The sequence below is a fragment of the Saimiri boliviensis genome, chromosome 4 (genome assembly GCF_048565385.1).
Source record: "Saimiri boliviensis isolate mSaiBol1 chromosome 4, mSaiBol1.pri, whole genome shotgun sequence".
Lineage (NCBI taxonomy): Eukaryota > Metazoa > Chordata > Mammalia > Primates > Cebidae > Saimiri > Saimiri boliviensis.
The window spans coordinates 77,243,385-77,257,579 of NC_133452.1; the positions used below are offsets into that span (position 1 = coordinate 77,243,385).

Consider the following 14,195-nt stretch of genomic DNA (forward strand, 5'->3'; position numbering starts at 1 on the left):
CTTGCTTAGTGTTTAAAGGCAGGATAGTTAACTCCGAGCTATCCTAGAGAGTCGCCATCAAGTACTATTTACAAGAACTATAAAATTCATTTATTATGTACAGAATAAACTATTAACAAGCAAATGGTCAATATGGGATTACTGAATGAGAAAATTAAAATTCATATGGTATAAGTTAAGATCACCCTCAATTTATATTTATGGGCAGAATATGGGGGATTGGAGGAGTAAAACACAGTAATGGTAATGGCTCTTGCAACAAATGCTCTGCAACTGGAAAGTATACAGAAAATAGAGGTAGCAGTGTATTTTTCATTAGAAGTCAATAGACTCTGCAAAGCTGTCAAATGTTAACTAGCTTTCCTCCTGCTCTTTGCAAAAAGGTTAATGGATACAGCACATTTTCCAATGTGACTCTGAAAAACAAAGAATTACAAATGGTATGTGGTGGTATTTGTTTTTCTTCTTTTTTACCCTACACCCTGTAAAATCTAGAGGTTGAATGCCACATCAAAGCCCTCAGCTATCAAAAAATTGTTAGTGATCACATATATATGTGTGTGCCTGGCCATGTGGGTGAGAAGTGACGGTCTTAAACTGTATTGGTGGCTTGTAAATGAATCATTGTTTTGCAGAGTGGTTTTATTTGAGATGAAACTTTATTTATTTGAGGATCAAACCTTCAAGCTTAATTCTTTGTAGGAACATGCTCTTTAATTATCACTTTTTCTAGTTTATTCCAAAATATTCTATAGGTATTTGTTAAAAAAAAAATGTATCATTCATGCCAAAGAGTATAGGTAACCTATATGCACAAATTAAAATGACAAAGTTAGTAGCTTTTAGTTATTTATTTAGTTATTAGCTTCCAGGAATGAAGAGAACATTATCAACACGATTTCCCTCTTCTGTCCAGGAAGTACACACTGAACCACATTTCAGATTGACCTATCTTTTGATATTCTTCGTAGTTTTGCCACATACATATGTATTCCTAAACATGACTAGGTCTTGTCTTGCATCTTTTGGGATATTTTATTTATGGAATCACATGGTAGGTACTCCTACCTGTGTACTTACATCTTGCTTTATTCACTCAGCATTTCGCTTTGGAAATTCATTGTGAGGGATGCTTCCCTCAGCTTTTTCGTCTTTAGGAATTTGTTGCTATACACACTGCTGCTTTAAACATTCTTGTGGATGTTTCCTGGGTGTACTTGAGAATCTACTGGGGTGTATATCTAGGAATGAAACTACTGAATTGCAGTATTTGTACGAATTCACATTCTCAACAAGAAATAAAAACTTCTGAGCTATTTTCAGATTTTTAAACTTTTGCCAATCTAGTTAGTCGGTGTAAAGTTGCCCATATTGTAATTAGTATTTGCATTACATGAAAACAAATGAGTTAGGCACATTTTCACCAGTTCATTTGCCATTTTTGTTTCGTTTGTTGTAATTACTTTCCTATTAGTAAATTTTTGTCTTTTTATTTTGGAATGCCTCTTTACATATTTTAGGTACTAACACATTGTTGGCTAACTACATGGAAAATTTGTATGGACGTGATTTGTGCCTTCACTGTTTTTATGATGTACATTGATTGCTAAACAACTCATTTTAATTTTAGTGGTCTCAAATATATCAATGTTTCATTTATACTCCAATTTTATAAAATGTGTCCAATATTTTCTACTTAGAACTTTTAATTTCTTTGCACAATTCATTTTTAATCTAAGTAAAATTGTTTATGTATATTTATGCATAAACGGTTCTCTCATACCATTTTCTAAATAATATATCTTTTTCTCAGGAGACTTTAATAGTGCATTTGTTATAGATCAAGCTTTCACAATTTATCTGCATCTACCTATGTTTCCTTATCTTTTCTATTCGTATTTTTCCTATCCATGCCTCAAAAGTACTTGGATTTAAATGTTGTTTTGTAATGTGTCATCTCATAGAAGAATATCTGCCAACCTTTTTCTTCACATATATATTAAATATTCTTAATCGTTTCCTTTTTAATATAGATTTTAAAAATACATTTTCAAGTTCCGTGAGAAACTCTGTTGCAGTTGATAGGAATTAAATTGAATTTGGGGAGATGAGAGACTTGAATCTTTCCCATGTTTGGCATTTCTAGCCATGAGTGTGGTGTCTTTATTTCACTCCGTCTATTTCAGTTTTCCTCAAATTCTTTGATTAATTTTAACTATTTTCTTTAAAAATCTGAGTTCTGGAATTCTGTTAGTTTTACTTCTATTTCTAAAATACTTTGTGACTGTATGTGCACACATGTATGTACATCAATATGTGTTAAGTGCTTATTACATATTTAAGAAATGCAATTAATTTTATTGATATATTTCACAGTTTGCTAAATTATTGTATTAATTCTAATAATTTTAAATTCTAGACTAGGCCAGATAGTAAACATTTTAGACTTTGGGGGCCATATGGTCTCTGTAGCTATTATTCAATTGTGCCATTGTAGCATCAAAGCAGCCATAGATAACACACAAATGAATCAGCATGACATGGCTGTGTTCCAATAATACTTCATTTACAGAAACAGGTGGTGAGCTAGCTTTTGCCCATGGGCCATTGTTTGCTGATCCTTGTTCTAGGCTATTATATCAACTGCCAATAACAATTTTGTTTCTTCTTTTTAAAATCCTTATTCCTAGCTACACTTGCTAGGAAAGTCTAGAATAATGTTGAATAGAAATATTGAAAGTGTACACTTAAGTCTTGTTTCTGATTTTTAAAGAGTATGGTTCTAATAATTCGCTGATATATGCTATTTGCTGTAGGTTTGTATAGATAAACTTCAACAGATTATAAAAAGTTCCCTCTATTCCTAATTGTGAGCAGTTTTATTATGATTTTGCTGTTGCATCTATTAAGATATTTGAATGATGTTCTTTAATCCCATTGTTTTGTGAATGACATAGTGGATTTTCTAATGTTGAAGCAACCTCATATCATTTGTACATTTGTACATCATGGTATTATATTTTTTAAATAGTATGCGGTTTTTTTTTCTCAAAAAGTTTGTCATCTACTTATATGAGTGAGATTGACCTGTTTTCTTTCACTTGTTGTCCTTGTCTGGTTTGGAATGAAGACTAAAAGAGCTACAGTAAGTGAATGGTAAAGAATTTCCTCCCTCTTTTCTAGAAGATTTTTGTATACTATAATATTAACTCTTCTTTGAATTTTTAGTTAACTTCTATAAAACTGACTATGCCTCTTATAATATCTGGGAAGATTATTAACCAATGATCCATTTTTTTAACAATTACAGAAGTATGCCATTTTTGTATCATTCTTTATTCAGTTTTAGTAACATACAATTTTCTAGAAATGTATTTAAGCTTCTATTATTAGTTGACCTGAATTTATTCTTACATTGCTATCTTTTTAAATTTCTGCAACATTTGTAGTTATATACTTGTTTTTATCCTTTACATTATTTAAAAAGTTTATATATGCTACTTGATCAATCTGGCCAAAGCAGTTTTATCAGTCTTTCCTAAGAACTATGATGTATCTTTATTAATCCTCTGTATTCTTTATTCTATTTCATTAAATTCTCTTATTTGTCATTACCTTTTACTTCATTAGCATTTGTTTTTCTTTCTCCAACTTCTTTGAATAAACATTTAGCTTCTTAATTTTTAGCTTATTTTTCCAAAAGAAACAAAACTACAAGCTTTCTTCTGCCTCTTTAAAGACTATAATTTTTAGTATTTTAATTATTGTTCATGTATTTATGTTATCTTATTAATATATTTATATTATTAATTATTCTTTGACAAATGAGTTATTCAGAAATGTCTTTTTACATTTCCAAGTATAGAGATTTTATATTTATTTTGTAATATTGATTTCAACTTTAAGACACTGTGATTAGAGATTGTTTTATATTATTCCAATTATTTATTTATGACCTAGTATCTAGTTAATTTTTAGAATGTGCCAAGTATACTTGGAGAAAAAAAGCTATATTTTCTAGTGCTTGTGTGAAGTGTTCTCTAAATATACATCATATCAAACTTGTTAATGAGTATAAAATTTTTAATACCCTTCCTATTTCCAGTTTTTTAAAACATCAACCAATGGGAGATATGTATTGCAATCTTTCCCTAAATATTCCTTAAAGTTCTGTCAAATGATACACACACATGCACACACACATCCATACACACACACACACCCTACACATTAAGGGCAAGGAATCCACAATGTCTATGTCTCTCTGTTGAGTTGAAGTTTGTATTCATATTTTCAAAAATGCTTTTTACTTAAAGTACATGTTTATATAAATTTAGTAGTCAAAGTTTTATTTGTTTTTTATCTGATGTTATTTTTTTCTTAAGGTTTCAAAACCTCTACTATTTATGCTTTATCTGTGTCTTTTGTAAACAGATTGAGACTAGAATTTTGTAAATAGTTTCTGAACATACTTGTTTTTAAGGGATGGGTATAGTCCATTTGCCTTTAGTAAATTAATAGTATATTTGTATATATTCCCCTTTTGTTGACTTTTTCCCATTTAACTAATCCTCCTCTGCTAACTTTAAATAAACACTCTATTTCTAATGCTTTTGTGGCCATCCTGAAAATTTAGTATACCATATAAGTAAACAGTCTTTACAATGTATTTACTACGCCACTGAAAAACAAATGGCTTTTTTCGTGTCCTTTCCCAAATCATACTTTTTCCAATGTTTTGCTTTCATCCTATTTTGTTTTAACATTGGGTCATTATGTTATTGTTTCATAAAGTTAATGTTTGTGTAGATTTAGATGTTCCTTTTTAAATAATCTCACACTGTCCTTCTGGAAATTTTTTTTCTCTTTCTGAAGTTCTTGGAAGACCCTTTCACAAAGATCTATTGGTTATAAATTCTCTCAGTTTTTGTGAGACAAAACACACACACACACACACACACACACACACACTTTATCCACTTTATTTCTCTTGTTTTCAAAAATGATTCTAGGCATATGATTCACGTTACTTTTTTGTGTGTGAAATTATGAAGGTATATTCTATTCATTTCTGAGTATAAATTTCTAGTAACTTATTTTGTTTTGAAATATGTTGGGCTTTGGGGAGCAGAAAATAGATAGCTTCCTTCAATTCTTGAAAATTCTGTTACTTGTTCAGGTATTGCCTTGCACTTTATTTCAATAATTCCTTCCTCTCATGGCTTTTAGGAGGTTTTAGTAGATTAATGCTTGACCTGTTAGCTTTAATTTCTCCAGTTTTCAATCTCACTTTATTATTTTGTGTATGATTTTCTTCATGATACAATCTTTGTTAATTTTTTAATTATGTCTCTGTTTACTATTATTCTTTCAAGTGTGAATTATCTTCTGTTTAGCTAATTTTTTGAGTTTCTAATTTTAATTATTATATTTTTCATTTTCAAGAAAAAAAGTTCTACACAGTTCCCTTTTTGTCTGCCTGGACATTTGTTATAGTTTCCTTTATTTTGCCCTCTTTTATTTCTTTAAATATACTAAATAACATATTTTATAGTTAGTATCTAATATTCCAAACTAATTTTGAAGTATTGTAATTCATGCTGGTTGGTTTTCTTGTTTATATTTTTGGTATTTATTTGAGATATTTTCTTCAAGAGGATATTTGCCTAAGATTTTCTCAGGAGCACTTGCAATATGTTCAACCCCTTAAAGATTGACTTAGTATCATTCACACCATCGAGAGAATGTGAATATTAGCCTCAAACCCACATGAGGACCAATTTCCTGATGAATTCTCAGGCGACATCTTCCCTTTCACCCAGAATCAATGTCCAGAGCAATTGACTGTAGATTAGTATTTTTACTGAAACAAAAAATGTTATTGCTATTACTAATAGTTAAAAAAATTATTTCTATGAGGTAGGGCTATTTGTCTAGATCCCTGATTCATTCCATGTGTCTCCTTTTAGAGGTTCTGGCTTTGTGCAGGCTTCAGACATTGTCTTTTACATCCCTTATACATATAGCCCTTTAAAGGCAGTGCTGTGGACCACATGGCATAGGCAGATGGCCCAGGCAGGCAGATTCTGGCGCTCATGTCTCAGAATATATAATTCTGGTAATTTTTTGCTCATAGGAACTTCCCTTATTATGTAGTAGTTGAGTTACATATTTACATACTACATTTACAAAACAATATTTCTAGATGTTATAAATATTTGGTCCACAGTAGTGGTCAATTAAAAAGCAGACAATAATCATTTTATGAGGCCACAAGTAAATATCATCAATTGTATACTGGAATGATCATTTTCCCTTTTTATACTTAAAATTTTAGTCACTTGATCCCTTATCAATTTATAATATAAAGACACTAGATTCTATATAATTATTTCTACAAATCCTTTAAGTGTTCTAGGAGGTCAGTCATCACAGACATTCTGAGAATAGAGCCTATGGCTATCTTTACACATGATTGTATCCCTGGTGCCTGGAACAGTGCCTGCCATATAACACATCCTTGAGACATACTTCCTGAATGAATAAATTTTAGAGGTAATACATAAATATGCAATGAATTTTCAAGGTGTCTTCCCCAAATACCACTTCCCTGAGTCCTTTCTATTTTTATCTTTTAAATCCACAGTTAGCCCATTTACTTAAACACATGCTAATCAAGCAATAGCACACACATTTTGTTCTGTCATTATTTTTAAAAATGTGAATTAACAGAAATCTTTTTGATGAGCTTTACATACCTTACTAGCTTCATTGACCCTGAAATAATCTTATCTGAATAAGCCCTCTTTAGCGCTTGTATTTCCTTTTGGTTGTCTGACTTCTCTAATACTCTAGAGAGTGCTTTATATGCATTTCATCTTATGGGGTGCCTGGATAATATTATTATCTGCTTACCTTTCACATACTGAAATGCTTAAATTCCATAACTAGATATGTTTTGTAACTAACGTTTTCTATGACATTGGGGAAAAGTCTCCCAATCCCTTTTACTATGTTAAGACTCCCAACTATAAATATCCATCAGAAGTTAATATTTGGGTTTGAAAGTCCTTCATTAAGCATAAGCATGAAAAGGTATTAAATGATCTGATTTGTTAATGTTGTTTAATGTCTGTGACTATTTCTGCAGCAGCTTCCATGAAATTAGTCCCCATACCCTGAAAAACACAAATGTATTCCATATGGAGTAGGTAGAACTAGAGAGAATTTCAAATTCTATATTATATTTAACTTTACAAGATGCTTAAAAGTTCAATGTAGAAACATATTTAAAGCTCTGGCCTGATCTTTTTCAGTAAAAATGCATTTGTATGCAAATTATACTGTACAGTGTACACCTGAAAGTGTATTGCTCTGCATTTTTCCTAAGCCCCAGCAAAATAGTTAAAGGACGTCTGAAGGATGTTTGATTTGAAAACGCTTTTGAATAAGAATGTAAAATAAATTTAAAAACAATTTCTTCAGGCTTGCCACAAGTTTGGTATGTGGTATAAAACTGGCTCAGGATTCAAAAGGAATTGTTTTCACTGACCTTATTAGCGCAAATGATGGCCCATGGCATGATTTGTTCTACATGTACAAGGCAATATGGGATGTATATATTGATGCCAATATTTTGCATGAAGTCGTGTTTTCTGACCAGGTCAGCACAAGAAAGACCAGAGGTGAAAGGAAGGGTAAAAAACTGGAAAGATTACTCACCTTAAAAACCAAAGTACATGGCTTAAATTTTTTCTTTGTCATCCACTACAGGTATCATTCTATAGACACTTTTAATTGCCTCTACAACTTGATTTCTTTATTCATAGATGTGTATAAAATACTCACAGTTAATAAAAAGTATTTAAAATAATATCCAACATTTTGAGGCTACATTTCAAACCAAATATCCTTCTAAATTACATTCAGGGGAAAGTCCTCTGTCTCTAGACTAAATCTGATTAAAACTGTGGCTAAATTTACTTGCATTATTTGTTCTTATCTCTAGGGATTAGAGGAAAAGAGCAATGCTGAACTACTCTAAGTTTGTCTTTTTTCCTTATTTTCTTAAATTAAATGTAATGCACCTGTTGAAATGTGAAGGCCAAACTGCATGTGGAGCTCCTACTGATCTACATCAGATTAGAAATTAGTACTAACATAATATTTAAAAATTAATATTTAATATATACGCCAGTTAAATTTTCTGGTGTAAATCTCAAGTGATCAGAAAATATCTGTAGTCAGGGATATTGCTTAGTATTAATTTTGATACCTGTTTTTTATAAAATTTCATTTTGGATAACAATAAATAAATGAAAAAGAAAATGATCATTGTATTAGCATATTTTTAGTTTTTCAACTATAAACTGGGAGAAATATAATTTTATTAATTATTTTACTGGAGATATTCATTGAAAACAAAACAATCAAGCACATCCTTCAAAACACTTCTGAAGGAGTTTTTTGTTGTTGTTGTTATAATTGTAATAAAGATTTCACATAAAGTTTAGAGTACAGTAATTTTTGTATTGAAAATTATGCAAGAAAAGTTTAATTAATAGCCTAAAATATGTCTTTAGATAGAAATCATAAATTTTAACCTCTAATCCACCAACCCCAGCTAACCATTGTGCATAAGACACCAGGCAAACATATATCAGAAGAGTGGCCACAATATACAGGAGGTTTCTTTTAACTGAGAATCTATATTTCATCTCCAATCCATGCTTATTCTTGTCATGTCCTACTTCAAAGCTCTTCCTTCAGAATTATTGTATAAAGGCAGCCCATAAAATAACTATTTGGAATTTTTATATATCACATTTTCTTGATACAATAAGTAGCATCATCACTGTCAAGATGGAAATTAGTTTGGAATCTTTCCTGGTAAATAATATAGTCTGTAATTCTTCAAGGGCACAATATCTTTAAGGTTAATATGAATTTGAGTCTTATGAGAATAGCTTTCTGATGTCATACTAGTGGTAAGAAGAAAAAAAATCTATTTTTTAACCTTAATTTAAATGGAAAAAAGCTGTGTGAGGTAGAGACTTTTTCACTTACTCTAAATTTGGCCTCTACCCAGTTATCTGCCATTACTGTGAATTAAAGTCTATGAAGCACAATGAGATGTGCTGTCCATAGATGTAATTCATTTTAAGTCTATTCATCTAAGAAAAACATAAAATAAGAGATGCCCAGAATATCCACACTTACATACCACATTAGGTTTAGATCACCATTCTCTACCCAACCAAACTCCAGCTTTTGTTTTCTTTGCACACTCTATGGTAGGATTTAGTTTAATTATTTGTCTTTTCCATTAAAATGTATGTTTCTTAATATCAAGAATCTTTTTAAATTTTTTTTTTTTTTTTTTTGTGAGGCTGGGCGTGATGGCTCAAGTCTGTAATCCCAGCACTTTGGAAGGCCGGGGAGGGTGGATCACAAGGTCAGGAGTTTGCGACCGGCCTGGCCAACATGGTGAAACCCTGTCTCTACTAAAAATACAAAAATTAGCTAGATGTGGTGGTGCATGCCTGTAATCCCATTGGGAGACTGAGGCAGGAGAATTGCTTGAACCCGGGAGGGGGCAGTTGCAGTGAGCCAAGATCACACCACTCTAGACTGGGCGACAGAGTAAGACTCTGTCTCAAAAAAAAAAAAAGAATCTTTTTATTCAACTTGGCATTCCTAACTCCTAGGTTCATACTTCAAATAGATTGGCTGCCTAATAAGATTTTGTAAATAGTGAATAAATGAGGGAGAGAAGGAAGGAAAGAGAGAAAAGAGAAGGAAATATAAATTCTACAAACCATGGCGGAAGCCTCTTTCTAGGGAAATGCACATAAGACATTCCAAAATATTATTCTTTGTAACTTGACATTTCCCCATGCCCATCTGTCAAACAGTTCAAAAAAAGGGGGTCTGCAAACACTACAGAGGTTTAAATCTAGATGGGCCTGAAAAAATATAGGCACATAGTTTATTCAGAACAATTTTTTATTCAGTTTTATAGAAATGGATGCTTAGTTGTGATTGAATATCTTCTTTTCTGAGTTATTTGCTTTCTAGCTGCAGAAACCTCAGGCAAATGACATAACCTTTGTGACTCAGAGTTCTTATTGCCAAAATGAAGATAAAAATATCCACCTTCCCTATTTTAAAAAGCCAAGAAAACCAAATGAGTTAAAGTGAAATAAGGTGATGGTCATGTTCTATCAAAAATATTGGACAAATTGCATAACCATGTGATTATTTACAACTTAATTTTATTTATAAATTATCTAAACTCAGATAATACACTTTTCATTGTGAGATAATATTTAATAAATCTTATTAAGCAATTTCTCACAAAATTATTTCATTTTATATTCATGAAACAGGTTAATTTAGTAATTTATTATGACACTAAATCCAGTACAAATGTTTCATCGGTTGTAGTTACAGAACAGAGAGCAAACATTTGACTTGCTCATAAAACCACACCTGAGAGATTGAAAAACTCCTCTAACGTCAGATGAAATCATTTCAAATCACAGAAGATTTTATACTATTCAACAGAGAAATCAAGGGCTCACAGAGAGATGGCAGAAGACAAAATCAGGTGAAAATGTAATTATGAAAGTCAAGCTATTTATCAAATAACACACCTGTGCAATCGCTGCAGTTTGCATATGCATAATTGTAATATGATATTCAAGAAGAATTAGGAGGATTTGTGCCAAGTAATTTTCAACATAAACATTAAATCTTAAAGATTATTTTGACCTTAAAGAAGAAGAAAACTAAAGCAAGCCTTCCAAAAGGAAAATACACATATACACACACGCACACACATACACACACACACACTCACACACACACACACACATTCTTATTAAAGAGGTGTATCAAAGAATTAACATGTTTAATTTACTGCTAGCATCAGGTTCCATTTACTTAGTAGTTTACTTAAAAATACATTAAAAAACACAATAAAAACTTATAAAATCATACTCTATGAACCACCTGTAAAGAGAAAAAGAGAAATGACCTAGCATCTAGAGTCTAAAAGCCTCTTAAAATATTATGAGTTGTCTTTTTTTATTCAGGATACCGGAGAAGAGAATAATTTCTTCTGAGTGCAAGCACTTCAGAATTCCTGGTGTCAAGTGGCAGCCTACAGGCCTCAGGAGCCAGGTTCTTCTCCCTTGAAGAAGTTTCTGTGCATGTACATTAGATGCTTACATGCTCTTGAATACAGACTATTATAAGGGCCACAAAGAAGAGATCAGTGAAAAGAGTTTCTTACAGAAATAGGTATTACCCCAGGAGCCAGTTTTAGGCTGAGAGTAATAGAAAGATAAAATAGAAAGATCATGACCTTCATTCTTTATCTCCTACAACTTGATGTCTTAGGTTTAATATAAATCCTTCTGGCTAAAATATAGACTTAAATATTAATAACACCAGACTTTGGTGAAGCGTGGGTGAGTGGGGGAGGTAGGGTTCCTGTGGAGCAGAACTGTGATTACACAGAGGGTATCAGCTCTCTCTGAAACAAAAATTTTATTGTATGATGTACTCTTGGATACTTCTATCTATGTTGATTTATTATATGAGCTCATCAGTTAATTCAAAACATTTTGGAATCAAGAAGGAAAGTACAGTTCAAATTGGATCCAATATTTGCTAATTATTTCTGTCTATATGTTATTATATTCATACATTTACATCTGGCTTTCATATGAAAATTTTGAGGTGACTTTCTTACAGCACCTAACAAAATCAGCATTCTAATACCAATAGTATCCCAGTTATTACATCAAAATAATTTATGTAATTCCTAAGTTGTTTATTATTTTACTTTCCTTTTAATTTAACTATTTCATTAGTTATGAATTAACCTGTTTTATGCATGATATTTAACTCATTTTCTTACTGATCTTCCCTTAATTCAATTATCTGTGAATTAAGTTCAGCCAACTGATGGCACTTGACACAAAGAAAAAGAATAAAAAGGAGAATCATGATGATATACTTTGGACAGTTGTCTCATCCAAATCTCATGTTGAAATGTGACCTTCAGTGTTGAAGATGGGACCTAGTGAGAGGTGTTTGGGTCATGGGGATGAATCCCTCATGAGTAGCTTGGTGACCCACCTGGAATAATGCCTACGTTTTCTCCTCTATTAGTTAATGCAAGATCTGATTGTTATAAACAGCCTGGCACCTCCTCCTCTTTCTTGCTCCCTCTCTTGTCATATCTCTTGCTCCCTTCTGCCTGATTAAACACTTCTTGAGACATCACCAAATGCCTAGCAGATGCTGGCATTATGCGTCTACACAGTCTGCAGAACTGTAAGCCAATTAAACCTCTTTCCTTTATAAATTACCGAGCTTCAGCTATTTCCTGTTATCAACACAAAGCAGACTAACATCAAAAAGCCCTAGAAGAAAACCTAGGCAATACCATTCAGCACATAGGCATGGGCAAAGACTTCATGACTAAAACACCAAAAGTAATGGCATCAAAAGCCAAAATTGATAAATGGGATGTAATTAAACTAAAGAGCTTCTGCACAGCAAAATAAACTATCATCAGAGTGAACAGGCAACCTGAAAAAAGGAAGGAAACTTTTGTAATCTATCCATCTGACACAGGGCTAATATCCAGAAGCTACAAAGAACTTTAACAAATTTTCAAGAAAAAAACAACCCCATCTAAAAGTGAGCAAAGGATGTAAACTGATACTTCAAAAGAAGACATTTAAGAGGGTATGTAAAGTAATTTAGTTGATCTGTGAGAGAAGGGAAGTCCTGACAAAAACTGCATTAAGCCATGCTACCATAAGTTCATTTTAAACTGGGCATATAAAATTTAACATATTTGCATCTTAATTTAACTGCTATTGTTTTGTTATGCTTTTACACATTTATACTATAGTAAAAAGAATGAATGAAAAAACCCAGTGAAGAGTGTTCTGCTTGCTACTGGACGAGCAAGAAGATTTGTGCTCTGGTTCTCGGACTTCCCCAGCAGCATGGCCCCCAAACGCCAGTCTCCACTCCCACCTCAAAAGAAGAAACCAAGACCACCTCCTGCTCAGGGACTGGAGGAGACATCGGCCTCTGCAGGCTTGCCGAAGAAGGGAGAAAAAGAACAGCAAGAAGCAATTGAACATATTGATGAAGTACAAAATGAAATAGACAGACTTAATGAACAAGCCAGTGAGGAGATTTTGAAAGTAGAACAGAAATTCAACAAACTCCGCCAACCATTTCTTCAAAAGAGGTCAGAATTGATCGCCAAAATCCCAAATTTTTGGGTAACAACATTTGTCAACCATCCACGAGTGTCTGCACTGCGTGGGGAGAAGGACAAAGAGGCACTGCATTATTTGACCAGAGTTAAAGTGACAGAATTTGAAGATATTAAATCAGGTTACAGAATAGATTTTTATTTTGATGAAAATCCTTACTTTGAAAATAAAGTTCTCTCCAAAGAATTTCATCTGAATGAGAGTGGTGATACATCTTCAAAGTCCACTGAAATCAAATGGAAATCTGGAAAGGATTTGACGAAATGTTCAAGTCAAACACAGAATAAAGCCAACAGGAAGAGGCAGCATGAGGAACCAGAGAGCTCCTTTACCTGGTTTGCTGACCATTCTGATGCAGGTGCTGATGAATTAGGAGAGGTCGTCAAAGATGATATTTGGCAAAACCCATTACAATACTACTTGGTTCCTGATATGGATGATGAAGAAGGAGGAGGAGAAGAAGATGATAATGATGAAGAAGAGGAGGAATGATTAGAAGATATTGATGAAGAAGGGGATAAGGATGAAGGTGAAGAAGATGAAGATGATGATGAAGGGGAGGAAGGAGAGGAGGATGAAGGAGAAGATGACTAATAGAACACTGATGGATTCCAACCTTCCTTTTTTAAAATTTTCTCCAGTCCCTGGGAGCAAGTTGCAGTCTTTTTTTTTTTTTTTTCCCTCTTGTGCTCAGTCACCCTGTTTTTGAGATCCCTTTTCTCTACACCATGGTTCTCAACTTATTTTGGGGGAAATATCTTGAGCAGGATACAATAGAAGAGTCTCTACCCCTTTCTGTTTGAAATTCATTTTATCCCTTCCTGCCTTAACAAAAACTGTATGAAATCAACACTGCCAAGCTCTGTGGGAAAAAAGAAAAGCCTGCTC

The 14,195-nt window shown here is 32.6% G+C and overlaps 1 pseudogene; it reads left to right on the plus strand.

Annotated features, from left to right (window-relative positions):
• Window positions 1–13,028: 13,028 nt before the first annotated feature.
• On the plus strand, window positions 13,029–13,925 carry LOC120363236 (protein SET pseudogene; annotated as a pseudogene).
• Window positions 13,926–14,195: the final 270 nt, after the last annotated feature.